Consider the following 20,929-nt stretch of genomic DNA (forward strand, 5'->3'; position numbering starts at 1 on the left):
CTGTGATACGACAGTGATTTTTATGATTTGTTAATTATGTTATGTAAAATGTAATACTGGTGAGGAGTTAATAACATTGCACAGATTATTGTAGTCCTGAAAAAACAGGAATAAATCCAGTGAATGAGAAAAGTGACACTATTGTTGGCACTCTGAAATTCTGTAGGGACTTACATTGTATCTAAAAATCAACCTTATCTTCTTGCTGTGTTCAAGAGGCTTTTCATTAATTTCTGTTGAGAGGAAAAGCCTTTTTTAACTTAAAAAAGAAAAAGAAAAAAGGCAGTACTCTCTAGGCCCTGGAATTATTAAGATCTTTTAGCAGGCACTTGCTCTTTCTCTGAGAAATTGGCTGTTAAAGTGAGAAGGAACTCTTAATAGTCTGCATGGTGTTTGATTAAATGAAAGGAACAGTTGGATCAGTACAGATTCCAGATTTAATGGAGCAGATATTCACCTCTATTCATCCCCTATGACTAGCATAGTTATATTTTCTGTACTATTGAAAATAAACATTTAGCATGTACTGGTTTGCCTTATTAAACAAAAGAGATCTCAGAGAAAACATGATAAATTGAACTTTTTTGGAAAGACTTAAAAGCATATTATTAAAATATAACTTACAAATGAAACAATATGTGTGTAGCATTGTGGGGTAGTTAATAGTTCTGAGGAGATAAAACTAACCATGGTACTGGAAGAAATGACAATGATAGCGCTAACTTTGGAGCATTATTTACATGTTGGGCATTGTTCAAAGCATTTTTAAAAAATTAATTTATTTTTGGCTGCGTTGGGTCTTCGTTGCTGTGTGCGGGATTTCTCTAGTTGCGGCTAGCGGGGGGCTACTCTTCATTGTGGTGCGCGGGTTTCTCATTGCAGTGGCTTCTCATTGCAGAGCACGGGCTCTGGGCACGTGGGCTTCAGTAGTTGTGGCATGTGGGCTTCGGTAGTTGTGGCACACGGGCTGAGTTGCTTGGTGGCATGTGGGATCTTCCTGGACCAGGGATTGAACCCATGTCCCCTGCGTTAGCAGGCGGATTCTTAACCACTGTGCCACCGGGGAATTCCAAAGCATTTTTTTTTTTTTGTATTAACTCATTTTATCATGATATCATTACTGTGAGGTAGGGACTATACTATGATTTCCTGTTTATAAATGGGGAAATTGAGGCATGCATAAGTTAAGAACTCCTAGAGGACACATAAGTGGAAGAGAAGGGGCATCTGGCTCTGGTCTTTGGTTTTAACCATTACTATATACTGACTTCTGCAGAGAACTAAGAGCACATATAATAAAATGTGAAATGTGATTTCGTAGGTAATAGGCATTAAGGCAGTTTGCCTGGAGAAAACAAAAAATTAGGACACGTGTACATAGGAATGTGTTAGCAGCCTGAGCACAAAGCATTGAGTATTACTAAACATGCTGCATGTGGCATAGCAGTAAGCAGCTGTTGGGAGCTGAAAGTTTGTTTGGGAGAGCAGCAGAAAACATGGGTAAGTTAGTTAGGGTAAGAATTTTGAATTGGAAGTGTGGACTTGGGAACACATTTTCTAGGTTGCTGTTTAGAGGAACAACAGCAACAAAATCTATCATAGATACATTGTATGCAGACTCTTACAGCTAGAGCTGACTATAAAGGTTGCTCTTTAGTCTCTCTGCCCCTAGGCTAAGTTTTGTATTGGTTATCCACAGGTGGGGTAGTGTGGTGAAACAAAGCAATAAACCAAGTATCACAAAGCTTGGACTCTAGTACCAGCTTTTCCACTTTCTTGGTATAATGACCTTGAAATGGGTTACTTAATCACAAGATTTAATTTCCTCAGCTGTATAATGGGCCAATTTCACGTACCTAATTTAAGATTTCTGTGACAATTAAGTGAGATATTCTAAGGCTTTTAACTTATTGGATCCATATAAATTATTCCTCAAAACACAATTTGCTAAGCAATAAAGTTGCTAAACAGGAGTTAAAATACAGGTGAGTGGGAAGACGTTGCTTCTTTCTATACACCTGATATCTAATCTCTTCTGGCTTTGCGGTTTATGGCTCACTGATGTTGTTTATTCAGCAGGTATGATTCGGTCACAGGACACTCAGTCAAGTAGAGGAGAGAAACATATTCAATATAATGTTGTATACAAAATGATGTTTATGAAATAATTATGGCTACGCTATGCTAATTCAAAAGAGATTATTGCTGCTTGGGAGAAGTGGGAAGGCTTTGTGGAGGAGGAGGAGGAAGTACTGAAAGAGGGGTATGATGAGATGCTGAAATGAAGAGGTTTTATTTATTTCAGGAGAAGAGAATGCAGTGAATAAAGGCACAGAGAAAGAAAAGTGTGTGGTCACAAAATTTGGTAGTTTTATAATAAGTGGGCTGGGCCAGAGTAATAGGAAGTAGATCAAAAAGGTAGGATGGGACCAGATTACCAAGGGGCTTGATTGGTATGCTCAGGAACTTTGAACTCTACATGTTAAATGTCATGATCAGCAATCCTGTTGATTATCATAAGTTATTACGTGAGAGCAATTTACTGCTTTCCACTGACTACTTTTTAAGAGAGTACAGATTCTGTAGTTTTTCAGAGTTTGGTTGAATTGTATCCTAGTTTTCAACAGTTAAGAATTTTTACCAGATGAGACACTTCAGGAATAAAGATGTTTGGGGACTTCCCTGATGGTCCAGTAAAGACTCCGTGCTCCTAATGCAGGGGATCCGGGTTCGATCCCTGGTGAGGGAACTAGATCCCACATGCATGCTGCAACTAAGACCTGGCGCAGCCAAATAAATAAATATTAAAAAAAAAAGAATAAAGCTATTTGTATGTTAAAATTTCTGGTGGTAAAACTTCCTGCTGATAATTTGAAACAAATCTTTTGGGTGTGCTGGCTTCTCTTAGGCCTTTTGTGATTCCCTAACGGCGGAGACACTTACTATGATGATATTCCTGAATGTTTCAAATCCCACTACCACACACAATGCTGTTTCTAATAGGCTCATAGATGTTTGGTAGTGATTGTCAAGTAAGCCTTGTACTGAAACTTTAATAGGAATGACTTTTATTTCTCTTGTAAAACCAAGAACGCCAGTTCAAGTGAAGAATAGTTAATGTTTTTTAGATATGTGATTTAAATCAAAATAGTGACTTCTTTTGATTGTGTGTGTGTGTGTGTGTGTGTGTGTGTGTGTGAGAGAGAGAGAGAGAGAGGGAGGGAGAGAGAAAATATTGGACATCAGTAAAGTATTGATAGTTCAAACCTGCAGCTTAAATAGAGGTCTGGTTTAATTGACGTCTCCGGAAATTGTTCATATTTGAGGTTGGATAAAATGATTTTGTTACTTTACTGATATTTTGAGTATTTGCCACAGAATTTTTTCTTAAGCTCGGTTTCTTTGAAGCCTACAGTTTTATTATTCTTATTGCTTCCTGGAAAACCTCATTTCAGTCACAAATTTGATTCAAAGTGAGACGTTGGCTAGTTGCCACTTAGCTGAAAACATCCCTCTCTTTGTTATACAAACTCCACATTTCCTGAAAGTATTCAGTTTCCATTTGTGCACTTTTAAAAACTCTGTTTTGCATACCATCCATGTTCTTTAATTGCTAATTTACTTCTGTTAGTTTTTGTTATTTAATATTGCAGTAGAATATTGTTCACCACATTTACTTCAGATTAATTGTAATTACTATAAAAGTTTATAAGGTTTAACTAAAGTTTGTGGCAGCCTTACCAGAGGGGGTCTGACTTTCTGAACATTGAATAGCCTTCTCCATTGTGTTCTCTGTAACTTATGAAGAGTACATTTGCTGAAACCCCATGTTTGTTTAGTCAGTTCTTTGGACTTACACTGAAGCAGTGGCAACAGTGAGGTTAGATTGTAGGCAGTAATCCTGAAATGAGACTTAAGGAGAATTGGAATGGTGGTTTGTAAACTATTTGGAGCTTTTCTGGTTTCCCCCCAGTGTAATCTTCAAACCTCTGAGAGTTCTCTCAGTTATTTTCCAAAGAATCTATTGTTTTATTTTGTTGTTCATCTTCTTTACACTTACACAGACACACACACACACACACACACACACACACACCCACACACACACACCCTTCCTTTTTTCTACACAGGGAGAATGTATAACCCATTTAGGAAAGAATCTAATGTTGATATCCCCCTCCCATCACACTAAAAACGTAGTGCTGTTTAATTTCATTGACTCCTATGAATTTTATTTTATTTTATTTTTTTAACATCTTTATTAGAGTATAATTGCTTTACAATGGTGTGTTGGTTTCTGCTTTATAACAGAGTGAATCAGTTATACATATATCCCCATATCTCTTCCCTCTTGCGTCTCCCTCCCTCCCACTCTGCCTATCCCACCCCTCTAGGTGGTCACAAAGCACCGAGCTGATCTCCCTGTGCTATGCCTGATCTCCCTGTGCTATGCGGCTACTTCCCACTAGCTATCTATTTTACATTTGGTAGTGTATATATGTCCATGCCACTCTCTCACTTTGTCCCAGCTTACCCTTCCCCCTCCCCATTATCCTCAAGTCCATTCTCTAGTAGGTCTGCATCTTTATTCCCATCTTGCCCCTAGGTTCTTCATGACCTTTTTTTTTTTCTTCTTAGATTTCATATATATGAGTTAGCATACGGTATTTGTTTTTCTCTTTCTGACTTACTTCACTCTGTATGACAGACTCTAGGTTCACCCACCTCACTACAAATAACTCAATTTCGTTTCTTTTTATGGCTGAGTAAATATTCCATTGTATATATGTGCCACATCTTCTTTATCCGTTAATCTGTTGATGGCCACTTAGGTTGCTTCCATGTCCTGGCTATTGTACATAGAGCTGCAATGAACATTTTGGTACATGACTCTTTGAATTACAGTTTTCTTAGGGTATATGCCCAGTCATGGGATTGCTGGGTCGTATGGTAGTTCTATTTTTAGTTTTTTAAGGAACCTCCATACTGTTCTCCATAGTGGCTGTATCAATTTATATTCTCACCAACAGTGCAAGAGGGTTCCCTTTTCTCCACACCCTCTCCAGCATTTATTGTTTGTAGACTTTTTGATGATGGCCGTTCTGACCGGTGTGAGATGATATCTCATTGTAGTTTTGATTTGCATTTCTCTAATGATTAATGATGTTGAGCATTCTTTCATGTGTTTGTTGGCAGTCTGTATATCTTCTTTGGAGAAATGTCTATTTAGGTCTTCTGCCCATTTTTGGATTGGGTTGTTTATTTTTATGATATTGAGCTGCATGAGCTGCTTGTAAATTTTGGAGATTAATCCTTTGTCAGTTGCTTCATTTGCAAATATTTTCTCCCATTCTGAGGGTTGTCTTTTGGTCTTGTTTATGGTTTTCTTTGCTGTGCAAAAGCTTTGAAGTTTCATTAGGTCCCATTTGTTTATTTTTGTTTTTATTTCCATTTCTCTAGGAGGTGGGTCAGAAAGGATCTTGCTGTGATTTATGTCATGGAGTGTTCTGCCTATGTTTTCCTCTAAGAGTTTAATACTGTCTGGCCTTACATTTAGGGCTTTAATCCATTTTGAGTTTATTTTTGTGTATGGTATTAGGGAGTGTTCTAATTTCATTCTTTTACATGTAGCTGTCCAGTTTTCCCAGCACCACTTATTGAAGAGGCTGTCTTTTCTCCACTGTATATTCTTGCCTCCTTTATCAAAGATAAGTTGACCATATGTGCGTGGGTTTATCTCTGGGCTTTCTATCCTGTTCCATTGATTTATATTTCCGTTTTTGTGCCAGTACCATACTGTCTTGATTACTGTAGCTTTGTAGTACAGTCTGAAGTAAGGGGGCCTGATTCCTCCAGTTCCCTTTTTCTTTCTCAAGATTGCTTTGGCTATTCAGGGTCTTTTGTGTTTCCATACAAATTGTGAGATTTTTTTGTTCTAGTTCTGTGAAAAATGCCAGTGGTAGTTTGATAGGGATTGCATTGAATCTGTAGATTGCTTTGGGTATTATAGTCATTTTCACAATGTTGATTCTTCCAATACAAGAACATGGCATATCTCTCCATCTATTTGTATCATCTTTAATTTCTTTCATCAGTGTCTTATAATTTTCTGCATACAGGTCTTTTGTCTCCTTAGGTAGGTTTATCCCTAGATATTTTATTCTTTTTGTTGGTAAATGGGAGTGTTTTCTGTTTTTTTTTTTTTTTATTTGCGTTACGCGGGCCTCTCACTGTTGTGGCCTCTCCCATTGCAGAGCGCAGGCTCTGACGCACAGGCTCAGCAGCCACGGCTCACGGGCCCAGCCGCTCCGCGGCATGTGGGATCTTCCCGGACCGGGGCACGAACCCGTGTCCCCTGCATCGGCAGGCGGACTCTCAACCACTGCGCCACCAGGGAAGTCCGGGAGTGTTTTCTTAATTTCACTTTCAGATGTTTCATCATTAGTGTATAGGAATACAAGAGATTTCTGTGCATTAATTTTGTGTCCTGCTAATTTACCAAGTTCATTGATTAGCTCTAGTAGTTTTCTGGTAGCATCTTTAGGATTCTCTATGTATAGTATCATGTCATCTGCATACAGTGACAGCTTTCCTCCTTCTTTTCCGATTTGGATTCCTTTTATTTCTTTTTCTTCTCTGATTGCTATGGCTAAAACTTCCAAAACTATGTTGAATAATAGTGGTGAGAGTGGGCAACCTTGTCTTGTTCCTGATCTTAGTGGAAATGGTTTCAGTTTTTCACCATTGAGGACAATGTTGGCTGTGGGTTTGTCATATATGGCCTTTATTATGTTGAGGTAAGTTCCCTCTATGCCTACTTTCTGGAGGATTTTTATCATAAATGGGTGTTGAATTTTGTCAAAAGCTTTCTCTGCATCTATTGAGATGATCATATGGTTTTTCTCCTTCAGTTTATTAATGTGATGTATCACATTGATTGATTTGCGTATATTGAAGAATCCTTGCATTCTTGGAATAAACCCCACTTGATCATGGTATGATCCTTTTAATGTGCTGTTGGATTCTGTTTGCCAATATTTTGTTGAGGATTTTTGCATCTATGTTCATCAGTGATATTGGCCTGTAGTTTTCTTTCTTCGTGACATCTTTGTCTGGTTTTGGTATCAGGGTGATGGTGGCGTCATGGAATGAGTTTGGGAGTGTTCCTCCCTCTGCTATATTTTGGAAGAGTTTGAGAAAGATAGGTGTTAGCTCTTCTCTAAATGTTTGATAGAATTCGCCTGTGAAGCCATCTGGTACTGAGCTTTTGTTTGTTGGAAGATTTTTAACCACAGTTCCACTTTCAGTGCTTGTGATTTGGTCTGTTCATATTTTCTGGTTCTTCCTGGTTCAGTTTCGGGAGGTTGTGCATGTCTAAGAATTTGTCCACTTCTTGCATGTTGTCCATTTTATTGGCATATAGTTGCTTGTAGTAATCTCTCATCCTTTGTATTTCTGCAGTGTCAGTTATTCTCCTTTTTCATTTCTAATTCTGTTGATTTGAGTCTTCTCCCTTTTTTTCTTGATGAGTCTGGCTAATGGTTTATCAATTTTTTGAATCTTCTCAAAGAACCAACTTTTAGTTTTATTGATCTTTGCTATAGTTTCTTTCATTTCTTTTTCATTTCTTTCTGATCTGATCTTTATGATTTCTTTCCTTCTGCTAACTTTGGGGTTTTTTTGTTCTTCTTTCTCTAGTTGCTTTAGGTGTAAGGTTAGGTTGTTTATTTGAGATGTTTCTTAAGGTAGGATTGATTGTATTGCGATAAACTTCCCTCTTAGGACAGCTTTTGGTGCATCCATAGGTTTTGGGTTGTCGTGTTTTCATTGTCATTTGTTTATAGGCATTTTTTGATTTCCTCTTTGGTTTCTTCAGTGATCTCTTAGTTATTAAGTAGTGTATTGTTTAGCCTCCATGTGTTTGTATTTTTTACAGATTTTTTTCCTGCAGTTGATAAGTAGTCTCATAGCATTGTGGTCAGAAAAGATACTTGAAACGATTTCAATTTTCTTAAATTTACCAAGGCTTGATTTGTGACCCAAGGTATGATCTATCCTGGAGAATGTTCCATGAGCATTTGAGGAGAAAGTGTATTCTGTTGTTTTTGGATGGAATGTCCTATAAATATCAATTAAGTCCATCTTGTTTAATGACTCCTATGAATTTTAAAACAGAAATAAACTTTCAGAGATTGTGAACATATTTATCTTATAGTTGAAAGTTGACATTTCACCTTAATGGTTGTTTTGCTTGTATTACAGAATTGACTTAAAGGTCTTAGTACCAAAGTACCTATTTGTTAATAAATGCTAGGAATTTGCAGTTAAGGAATTTATAAGGTGGTGTTCAGAAATTTGAAATTTGGTATTTTAAAATCAAATGTGATTCTTGGTGGTACTTAGTCATTTTATTTAGTATGCTTTATAATACTATTTTATGCATTAACTCAGTTTTAGAGATTGAGATTTTAAAATGTGCATTTGAAAATTTAGCCCACTGATCTTTAAGTATCAGTGAAAAGTTGCTCATAGGTGATGTTTCATTTAAGAACTATATTAAAATATTTAATTGCCCACAGCAGGGTTTGTGAAAATCTCAGAAGTTTTAGCACTGTCAAAATCTGCACAGCTTCTTTAACCACTGCGAATTTATTTGCCAGTATTTACACCCAAGCAAGTATCTGTTATAAACTCTTGTCACTTGTGGATTCGCATTAAGTTCACATTGTTCTCTGATCCTTTTTAAAGGTGCTTACAATACATTTATTTAAATCCGCTTTTCTCTCAAGAGATTTTTGGTCATGTTTTTTCAAATTTGTAAACTACAGGAAATATATGCAAAAATTCATTCATTTCCTCCTTTGATGAACATTCACACACATCAGGGAACTTAAAATCTCAAGAGGGGGGGTAAACATATGTATCTTTGTGCAGTACTTGAAGAGCAGTGTGTTAGCAGGGTGATCAAAGTGCTCTGATAGTGCCCTGCAGGAACTTTAAGGGGGAGGGCACTTTATAAAGGGCGTGGTCGTTGAATAGTGACCAAGATTTCCCAGTGGGGAGAGTAATCATGTGATGTTTGTTGTTTGGAGTCCATTGCTTCCCACGTTGTGTTTTGTGGATCTCTGCGTTTATGAGAAGGTATCTGTGTCTCTCTACTTCTCCCTTCTTTTCTTTACTTGTTTTATATCTTGGGAATGATACAGTAGAGAATGAGAAATTGACAGTGCCAGAGGGGATAGGTAGAATTTGCTGGAGCAGTGTTCCTCAGTAAGCCATAGGAAATGGGGGAAAGTGCAGAACTGAGAGGTTGGCTATAGATAAGAGCAAGGACATATGTGTAGTAATAAGAGAGAAGACGGAGTTGATGAGTACGGATGCAGGTGAGTGGTAGATGTGGAATGTGGAATTTCTCTTTCAGTGGTTTTTAACTGTCATTGAAAAAGGAAGCAAGGTCATCACTTGAGAGCAAAGATAGAGGAAGAGGTGTCAGAGGTTTGTGGAGGGTAAAGAAGAAAAGGGTTAGTCTTCTAGGAGAGCAGTAAAGTGAAGGGCCTAGGGAAAGGTGATTTAATTCCCTGCATGATGGCAAGAGCCCACTTTAGTTGTGGTTTTGAATTTACAGTGTGACCACTTTGTGGTTTTGTAGTCACATTCAACTGTACAGGTTGAGGCACTGATTAGTTGGGGAGTTGGATTTAAATAGAGTTCTTGTCAGAGCATACAAGGAAACGAGAGAGGGCCAAGGTAGATGAAGGTTTATGCACAGGAGTGACTATAATGTGCAACTATGGAATTTAAACTAGGAGAAAGCATGAGAGAGTGAGGGACGTGAAAGGTGGTGGGACCTGTGGGTTATGAACTCCACAGAGGTTTCCAGTTGCCTGAAGTTCACTGTGGTAATACCAATTTGAAATATGACTTTAGGTCTTAGCATTGGTAGTAAGAGTGTGTTAATCTTCCCCCCCCAAAAAAATATGTTTGTTTTGAGATTCTTCTAGTGGTTCCAATTTTTTTAAAGTCGTAATCTGTAGAAATACACTCTTTTCCCCCTTTTTTTCCATCTCACAAACATTATTTTAGTTAAAACATTGATTTACTTAAAAGAAATGATTGTTTTACAGTGTAATTTGTGATGACATGAGAGAGTGTTTTGTATTCTTGTCTAAATTGCTGGTGCCAGATTCCAGTTGGATGATGTGCAAAGGAAATTTAGGTTTAGCTGATGTCATGTATAATCTCAAACAGAAGACCGAATGCATGAATGAGAATTTTTTTAAAAGTTAGATTGTACTTTTTTTTTAAAAAAAGAAAATGTTCATAAATGATGTATTTAGATAAAAATTTCAAGACTTGTTTCTGTTTAACAAAGAGCTTCTTTCCAAGTTCTTTAGAAGTTTCTTCCACATACAAACAATGTAATTATATAGTAAGGAGGAACTGCTATATAATTACAGTTATAGTTTTGATTAGCCCCTTAGGTTTGATTAGTACTGTAGATAGCTTAAAATATATATTACTTTAAATAAAATTCGATTGGATCCCTTGAATTAAGATTCTGCCTTTTATTGCACACAAATTGATATAATAGTGATGGTTAGAATTGTTGGACCAGTGTCTTGTAGTAGTTGAGGGGAATGGGATCTAGTGCATCCTCTTAGGGACTTGCTTTAGCTAGCAGCATGGATAATTCATTTGTACCAGGGTTTCTCAGTCTTGATTGACACTGTTGACATTTTGGGCTAGATAATTCTTTCTTTGGGGGGCTGTCCTGTGCACTCTCTTGACAATCAAAAACTTCGACCTTAGAGGTCCAAATTGCCCCATGTTGAGTACCAGTGATTTATGGTAATAGAAGAGAGACCAAGGTTCTGGTGTTTGGGTAGATGTGGAGTTCTGAGTCTGAGGAGATTATTTTCCAATTACTTTCCTTATTGAAGTTGGAAGTGAGGTCATGAGAGGAAGTGGCAGGCAGGTGGATATTTCTTTAGCTTCGTCTTTGTTCTATGATAGTTGACACTGAAACACTGGCATTTTAGAAATTTATGTTGGTTGGTCAAGATACGGTCCCAGTAGCACTTCAGCCTGCCACGGTCAGCTGTAATCTTTATAGACTTATTCAACAAGTCATATTTTTCTATGTATATCCGGTGGACTTACTAAAAAATAAAGTTCTCATTCTTTTTGACTTGACTTCGGGCACATCTAACCATTTGTTCTATCCAGAAAATATTTCCATTCTTGCCTTCTGTTGAGCCTCACTTTCTTGACTTTCTTTCTTCTCCACTTTCTTGAGCTCCATTGCACAGATAGGCAATAATAGTAATAAAGAGACTTCTGTTGTAAACAGCACTAGGTTGGGGATTTATGACCAAGGCAGTGTGGCCAAGCCACAGAGACTGAGGTGAAATCCTTACAGTTGCTCCTGTTAGCAGTTTGGAATGGAAAAAGCCATGAAGTAAGTCACTTAGATTATAGAGACACTCAAATAAAGAATGTTGACAGTTATGAGATGTGACCAGCATCTTAACTGGTGCTTACTGGTATGTCATTGGAATCTTTTACAGTAACCCTTTTAAGTAGTTACTTCAATTCCTTTTAATAGATATGCTTCTAGATTCAGAATATAGATGGTGGTAGCTGGGTAAACAGCTACTAATTCTGTAATGAGGGACTGTTCCATGGAGAATGGCCATATCATCTATAGTTGTACTTCAAGATTTTGCCCTGAATCTCTTTAGTTTCTCTTCCCTTCTCCCTTCTCTTTCTTCCAGTCTACTCTCCTGTAGCATTTGTTTTTAAATCAATTTATGTATTTAATTTTTGGCTGCTTTGGTCTTCATTGCTGCACGTGGGCTTTCTCTAGTTGTGACGAGCAGGAGTTACTTTTCATTGTGGTGCGCGGGCTTCTCATTGTGGCAGCTTCTCTTGTTGCTCCTTATTGAAGTTGGAAGTGAGGTCATGAGAGGAAGTGGCAGGCAGGTGAATATTTCTTTAGCTTTGTCTTTGTTCTATGATAGTTGACACTGAAAACACTGGCATTTTAGAAATTTATGTTGGTTGGTCAAGATACGGTCCTGGTAGCACTTCAACCTGCCATGGTCAGCTGACATGGGTCAGCCCATGCGGGCTCTAGGTGCATGGGTTTCAGTAATTGTGGCACGTGGGCTCAGTAGTTGTGGCTTGCAGGCTCTAGAGCACAGGCTAGGTAGTTGTGGTGCACGGGCTTAGTTGCTCCACGGCATGTGGTATCTTCCTGGACCAGGGCTCAAACCCGTGTCCCCTGCATTGGCAGGCGGATTCTTAACCACTGCGCCAACAGGGAAGTCCTTCCTGTAGCATTTTAAAAACAGTTTGTTTCCTGCTCAGGTACATGATTGTCCCCATTACTTGACACCAGTGTTTGACCTTGAGAAGCCTTCTCAGTTATCTTTAACCCATATAGACAATGTTATTTTTTACCTGTGTCCACAGTTTCTCTGAGTTTAAATACAGGCAAAACGAGTTTTATATTAAAATTCTATATTGCAGTATGAGTTTTAAAAAAGGAGATAATCTGTACTACTTCTTGACACAAAAATATTCTCTCTCTCTCTTTTTTAATATTTATTTATTTATTTTTGGCTTGTGTTGGGTCTTAGTTGCAGCACACGAGCTCCAGAGTGCGTGGGCTCTGTAGTTGTGGCGTGCGGGCTTAGTTGGCCCGCAGCATGTCGGATCTTAGTTCCCTGACCAGGGATTGAACCCACGCCCCCTGCACCAGAAGGCGGACTCTTAACCACTGGACCACCAGGGAAGTCCCCCCAAATATTCTCTTTTTAAAAAATTGTGTACATATACACACATAAGTAAATTGGAGATTTTAAGTCTTTATTGGAAGAACTTCTTAAACAACTCTGTCTAGTCTTAAGAAGCATAACCATAATTACTCATTACCTTTCCAGTTTGGACAACTGTGTTCTGCTTTCAGTATTCCCCTTTTACTTTTGTTTTATACAAACAATATATGTATGTATTTTTAAAGTGAAAGTTCTGTGGAGAAAATAAGTATACTTTAAAATGGGCAGTGCAGAATATTAATTCACTTCACAAAAATTCATTCCAATACAGATTGCTTTGCTAACAGCAAAACTGTGTAGTCTCTAGTAAGTTCTTTATATTAATTCAGAACCCACTTAACAAAAAAATGAGTTAGATCTTTTTCTCATTTCAAACTGCTAAGTAACCAGAATATTTTAGGAGTGAAAAGTCATCAGGAAAAAGTTTGGAATTCCTAATACGTTCTGGGTGCTACAAGGTTGATTAAGACACTCCTTTGTCAAGAGGCTAATAGGTGGTCAGTCAGGAAGGATGTTATTCTTTACTAAGAGGTGAAGACAAGGTAAGTGGGTTATTAAGAATGGTATAAATGTATCACAGGATTACAGCGTTATTTTGCTATCAATAAAAATATATTCATTTCTTCTGTTTGTGTAACGTGAGTAGGGAAATTAATATTTTTTCTTTCAAATGACTGCATAGCTTTCCATAGTTACATAGTTGAGTTTAGCTCTAAATTTGACTTTAATTTTCAGGATTATTTATTACATATAGCTTTGCAGGTTAGTCTCAAAGAACAATTAGCTCTGCAAGTCCTTAGGACTCTAGGTGTTCCTAACTATGCAGAAATTAGGATCTTTTGTCAAATTGTATAAAGTTAAATTTCTGCAAATATTTCAATACAAAATATTCTGTTATCAGAGTTTTTGTCTGAGTACCATAGAGTACTATAATACCTGGCCATCATAAATATAACACAGATCTGTGGAATTAATTCTGAAAATTCTGTGATCTATATTAAGAATTCTGTCTTGGGAATTCCAGTGAAAGAATTGATCTTATAAAATTTAAGTTGCTGTTAGTAAATATTTTTTCTGACACTGGCTTTCTTCTAAATGTTATAATGTACTCTTTTAATGTAATAATTTTTTTCACATGACAGATTTATCTTTTGGTGTGTTTTTAATAACACAAAATTAACTATGCAGGGAGATAATCAATAATGAAAGAGGCCTATTAAATATAGTAAGAACAGTGTGGTTGGGTACCAAATTAATAATATCAGTGTAAAATGAAATTTTAAGATTATACTAATTATACTTGAAAAATTTTCATGTGAAGTATCTGAGATTTAAGGCAGAGTGATATTTCTAAGTACTTAGGCACAGGGAGAACAAGAATTACATTGGGGAGACAGATGAATAACTATAAAAATGTATATAAATTATGTAAGAAGCCTTACATCTTTTATTATGTGGTGACTTTTTCTAGTTTGTATACTTGTAGCTGGAATTTTTTCTGCTTAGCCAGTAAGAAACCTTCATCTCTTTAGGTTATTATCTTGTCTATTTATATTGTGTAGTACTTGGTTAACCTTTGCCTGCAAATATGGAGTTATGTTCTCAAATTTAATATCAGTGTTTGCACTGGGTTATCCTGGCTTTGCCATTTTTCCTCTTTCTCATATATAGTATATAGTGTGGGATTATTTTCTCAATTGACCCTTTATATGGATAGTCCTTTTTCCTTTTGATTCCTGTAATGCAAATTGTGTGATACTGAAATGTTTAGTTTTATTAATTTGGTGAGATGGAAATAATATGTGGTATTTTGTTTGTCAGTCATTGGGCCAATATTTAGGAATAGTTACCAATTTCACTGCATCTCATATTTCTTTATCTTGATATCTAACAAATGTACACACTATCAGGCAGTTGAGGAAAGGACATGTAGTATGTTAAACATCTCTGACTGAATTGTCTTGCCATGCTTACAAGGGAAGAAAGGAACAGGAATGTGTGCTTTTTATTATAGCATGTATGTGTTTTATTATACTATATTTAAAATATCTCCTTTACTACCCTATATCCTGCCATATTAAAATAAGTCAGTCCTATGTCTTTGTCTCTGGATCATGGTGACATAGTTTCCTGATCTTGTTGTTCTCTTTGCTTATAGTGGTTTTATTGTTGTATGTGATAATTATATTTGAAGAACACCTACAGTGCCATACCTAGCCAAGTTATATTTAGCCATTGAAATTTTTATTTTGGGGTCTTACCGTTGTGTTTTCAAAAACATGCGATGGGTGCTTTTGATTGAAAAAAATTCACTCTTAAATCTGTACTTTTTTCCATGGGTGATAGTTTTTTAGGTTGAGGATCACTAGTTTGGCAAACTTTTTCCTTCTCTTCCCTTCCCTTCCCTTCCCTTCCCTTCCCTTTTTCCTTCCCTTTTTCCTTCCCTTTTTCCTTCCCTTTTTCCTTCCCTTTTTCCTTCCCTCTTTCCTTCCCTCTTTCCTTCCCTCTTTCCTTCCCCTTTCCCTTTCCTTTCCCTTTCCTTTCCTTTCCTTTCCTTTCCTTTCCTTTCCTTTCCTTTCTTCTTTTCTTTTCTTTTCTTTTCCCTCCCTCCCTCCCTCCCTTCCTTCCTTCCTTCCTTCCTCCCTCTTCTAGTGTGCCATGCACCTATATCCAAAGATGAGCAGGGGCTATTTTCTGATCAATTTTATCTCAATCTGTAATGCTCTGTATGAAACCTGTTATCTCTTGGACTGGGAGTGACAGCTTTTGTCTTCTGTGGGAACTCAGAATAATACTTGGTTTTTACCTTAAGTGGGTTGGAAGGAAGCACAATGTTGTAATGCGGGAATGCTTACTCCTTGGAAGATACTGTGGCAAGAAGGATAGAAACTCATGTATATTGAGAACTTGCCTTTATGCTAGACAGTTTATGAGGCATCTTCATGTTTGTTATCTCAGTTATTATTCTTTACAGTTACGCTATGATGTATGAAATTTTCTGAGTCTGCTGAGGTTCCAATAAATGGACAGATTCAGGGTTACACAGATGCAAAGTGAAGGCTCACGGTCACCCAGTTTTAAGGTGGTGAAGCTAGGGCTCTAGGAATTTTTGACTTCAAACCTTTTTAGTATGCTTTGTAGCTTTGGGGGTAGATGCTTAGCATTCCAGGTAAAGTAGCTAGTAGGGAGTAGAAAATGGCCTAAATTCTATAAAATGTATTTTCATTTTCTGTGGCCATTTACAGAAAACAGGAGGTTTCTCGTTTCTAGAGCATAGAAACTGGAAGATGTTCTTTCAGATAATGTTTATTAGTCTAGGATTTATGGCAAAAAGGATATCTTTGGTAGTGACATAACTGGCTACCTGAAATAATACAATAACACTTTGCTATAACCTTTCTCTTTGAAGCTGAAGGGAGGAACTCACATGCTGGTATCTGACTGAATTTTTTACATCTGAAAACATGTGAGTCTTTGATTTTAGAAAGGAGCTTTTCGGTCCTTTTCTAGAGTCATTGACTTAGAGGTAAGCAGTTGTACAGACTTTTAACTTCTATGAAATTTAGGGGTATGTGTTAGGGGGACTTACACCCAAGTGGGTCTTGATTGAGTTTTTTGTGGCCCAGAAGGAGACTCCACAGTTTGATGTCACTGGGCTTTGCCTGTGGTTTTGTCTTATTCACCACTTGTTGATTTAGAAACAAAAACAGGACAAGTCTTGGATAATGAGAAAGAAGTCATATTTGTAAAATCTGCTTAAAGCCGATTTAAAAAATAATAATAAAGTTGAGAATTTTCAAAAGATTACCTTTGGTCTGTGTATCTGATCGACAGGGTAAAATGTAATAAGGATAAAGGTGAAGCCCTGCATTGACGTTTTAAAAACACAGATTGGCAGGTATAGTAGGAGGAGATGGGGCTTAACAGTATTGTGAGTGAAAAAAAGCTTGTTGCTGTTTTGGTGTGTGACTAATGAAGTTAATAGGCTATCTTGGTATAAGCTTTGTGTCCAGATCAGGGTACTTTAATAGTTTCACTGCTCTCTGTCTTCATCAGAGATGCCTGGAATTAGATGCTCATTTTAGAAAGCTTCATTTTACAGAAGGACTTTGAAAACTGGAGCCATGACAGGACAGAAAGGGTGGTTGGGATGGGGCTAAATCTGGGGACCATGATGTATGGGGAATGGTTATAACAATGATATATTTAGCCTAGAGAGGAAAATAAAAATATTGGTCTTTTGGAGACCTATAAAATAGTCTCCACTGTAGGCAGAAACTTATTTTGTGTTATTCTATAAGAAGTGGATGTAAATTACAGGACTACAGATTAGCTCGGTATAAGAATTATTAGAGGTCTATATAAATCCATTGTCTCACTAGGTAGGGAGCTTCTATCTTTGCAGCTAAAAGAAATTTCTGGGAGAGAAGCCATTTGGCTATTTCTAACAAGGCTTTCCAGTGGATGTTTTTTAGATGCTCGCTCAAGAAACCTTAGAAGTTGATATATAATCCATCAGTTTCAAGTATGGTCTGCAGTCACAGGGGTGAGAGGGAGTCCTTTAGACTCTTTTCAGGGACTGAAAACAGTTTTTATAGTATTTGCCTTTTTCACTGTGTTGACATTTGCACTGATGGTGCAAAAGCAATGGTGGGTAAAACTGCTGGTACCTCAGTATGAATCAAGGCAGAGGCATCAAACTGTAGTAGTGATTGTATTATTCTTCACTGTCACACATTCACAGAAGACAATACCTTATATTTAAGAGTGTCATTGATCAAGATGTAAAAATTATTAATTTTATTAAATCTTGCCCTTGAGTACGTGTCTTTTTAATATTCTGTGAGAGAAACTAGCAAGTATAAACATACATAAAGCACTTCTGCTGCATATGGTGGTTATCTCAAGGGAAAGCATTTGTGCAATTATCTGAGTGTTGTGTTAAACCAGCCACTTTTTTGGTTTTCAAAGAACAACTGACAAACTATAGTTTCTCAGTTTTAGGTGCAGATATTTTCTCTAAAATGAACTTGAAGTGAGCTTGTCAAGGAAGACTGACAGTATTTGTTGCTTATGATAAAATTCATGATTTAATGTGAAAATTATGGTTTTAAAAACTTGTATCAGGGACTTCCCTGGTGGCGCAGTGGTTGAGAGTCCGCCTGTCAGTGCAGGGAACACAGGTTCGATCCCTGGTGTGGGAAGATCCCACATGCCACGGAGCAACTAAGTCCGTGTGCCACAACTACTGAGCCCGCGTGCCGCAACTCCTGAGGCCCATGCACCTAGAGCCTGTGCTCCGCAACGAGGGAGGCCACCGCAGTGAGAAGCCCGCGCACCACAACGAAGAGTAGCGCCCGCTCGACACAACTGGAGAAAACCCAAGCGCAGCAATGAAGACCCAGTGCAGCCAAAATAAAAACTTGTATCAGCTGCTGTGTGTTGTTAAGTTCCTAATACTTAAAGATTTTTCTGATGAGATCATTGGTGATAACAATAAATGTGATTTATTTTTATATTGTAAGGTAAAATGTGTCAGCATATAGAAGATCTGCATAACTCAGAACGAGTATCTTCCAAACAATCAATGCATGATATTACAAAATCTTGCATGGGTAAAAGGTCCATTCAGAGGGCAAGACAAACTGTTGGATTTTAATGTGACAGACTATGGAAAGTTCATTGATACAGGTGTTTAGATTCTACTAATGTTTTGGAAACTACCATTTATCAGCTTTGGTATAGTAACCACAGTTAACTGAAAGGGTTATAAAAATGCTCCTGTCTTTTCCAGGTACCTGTTTGTGTAGAGGTAGATTTTCTTTGTAAACTTTAACCAAGACAACATATTAAAACGTATTGCATTTAGAAGCAGATTGACAATCTAGTTATATTCTATTAAGGCATACATAAAAGCGTACCTGAGACACTTTCAGAAAGAAGTTGGTTTATAATCCACAATACTTGTTAGTTAATTGACAGTGGACTTATTAGGAAACCTCGTTGCTCTCCAACATCTCTTTTTCATGGTGTCTTGGTACCTGGGAAACTAAACTAGCAGTGTTAAAGGGTTGCTTGGCAAACATGGGGTCAAAGGAATTGGATATGTTTCTGGGACATTTTACTTGGATTATGAGAAACCTGATACTGTGTTCGTACTCCACAGCAGTGAGCTCCGCTCTGCTGTCTAGTGTCTGTATGTTTACCATTGCTTCTGCTTCGGACAAACTCCTTTTTTTTTTTTTTTTAAATGAGTGAGTGTTTTGTTTTTTCGTTTTTTTTAATTAATTTATTTATTTTTGGCTGTGTTGGGTCTTCGTTCCTGTGCGAGGGCTTTCTCTAGTTGCAGCGAGCGGGGGCCACCTTTCATCGCGGTGCACGGGCCTCTCAATGTCGTGGCCTCTCTTGTTGCGGAGCACGAGCTCCAGACACGCAGGCTCAGTAGTTGTGGCTCACGGACCCAGTTGCTCCGCGGCATGTGGGATCCTCCCATACCAGGGCTCGAACCCGTGTCCCCTGCATTGGCAGGCAGACTCTCAACCACTGTGCCACCAGGGAAACCCCTGGACAAACTCCTTTTAAATTACTCTTTTTTTAAAATTTTAATTAATTAATTTATGGCTGCATTGGGTCTTTGTTACTGTGTGCGGGCTTTCTCTACCTGCGGTGAGCAGGGGCTACTCTTTGTTGCAGTGTGCAGGCTTCTCATTGCGGTGGCTTCTCGTGTTGCGGAGCACGGGCTCTAGGCGCGCAGGCTTCAGTAGTTGTGGCACGCAGGCTCAGTAGTTGTGGCTCGTGGGCTCTAGAGCACAGGCTCAGTAGCTGTGGCACACGGGCTTAGTTGCGTCGTTGCATGTGGGATCTTCCCGGAGCAGGGCTCGAACCCGTGTCCCCTGCATTGGCAGGCGGATTCTTGACCACTGTGCCACCAGGGAAGCCCTTAAATTCGTTAAAAAATGTATATTCCCCAAAGCCCCATTGTCTCATAATTGATTCAGTGTAACAATTGTAACAATTGTATATAATATTAACGCTTTAGTAATGTTTTTCTAAGGCCAGAGTCTGATCATTTTGATTTGACTCACCAGACAACTTAGTTCTGTCACATTTTGAAGACTCCTTTAGGCAGCTTATGCTTCTTATTGGCTTTCATTTCATAGGGTGTTTTTTTCCCCACCCTGACCCTGTCTGTAGCATCTGGAGGGTTTCCATTTTGGATCATGTTCTTTCAAGAAGTATTTCAGTGTCTATATTATATGCCTGGCACTTGTTTTTTCCTCCCTCATACAATCATTGTTGTAATTGTTTAAACAGAAGACTGTCCTTTCAGGAGTGTTGAAGAAGAAGATTCTAATTTTAGTTTGCATCTCGGATCATGGTAGTTTATAAAACAGGGAGACTTCCAAGAAGTATCTGGCAGGATTAAATAGTTGTACATGTAGAATTAGTTGGATTCTGTAGGCTATGTAAGACAGGTTTAGTTTTCTCACCTTCCTTCTGGTTAGAGTCCAGGGAAGAAGTGGGGAAGGAGCCTAATAGCTTCTCGTCACAAAGATTTGTGCCATTTATTTGTTCATTCACTTAGAAAATGTTTATTAAGCACCAGGTACTATTCTAGCAGTTAAAGAAGTGTGTTCCTTCTGTTTAGTACTCTTATTTGTTCTCATGACTAATTTAGTTAAATCTTTGTCACATTTAGGATTTTATATATAGGAATAACAATTTCTTCATTTTGAACTTCGAGAACTACAGTCACATAAGGCTCTTTATTTTGTACTCCTGACAGGTGGGTAGCACAAGATTAGGTTGGCTTAACAGGTGTTGGTGATAGACTTGGTACGCCTTAGGTGGTCTATGAAAATTACATGTGGTAAATTTGTTATAAAGTGTTAAAAGATTCTCTAAGTTACGCTTTTAAAAAAAAATCTAACATATATTTTATCTTGAGTGTTTTAAATGTGAAAATGTCTTAGAAAATGTTCTTCCTTTGAATAGACATCATTAAACAAACTTGTTTGTCAGTTCATATGAATTTTTATAAAATACAGTCCGTTTCAGGCACAAAAAGCAGTATTATAGCTATTAGCGTG

General features: G+C 37.7%; 1 protein-coding gene across 2 annotated transcripts in view; it reads left to right on the forward strand.

Annotated features, from left to right (window-relative positions):
• MED13L (mediator complex subunit 13L) overlaps positions 1-20,929 on the forward strand; it is a 296,421-nt gene that overhangs the window by 89,655 nt on the left and 185,837 nt on the right. The window lies entirely within an intron of this gene.

This window comes from Grampus griseus (assembly GCF_964374135.1).
Source record: "Grampus griseus genome assembly, chromosome: 12".
NCBI classification, from domain to species: Eukaryota; Metazoa; Chordata; class Mammalia; order Artiodactyla; family Delphinidae; genus Grampus; species Grampus griseus.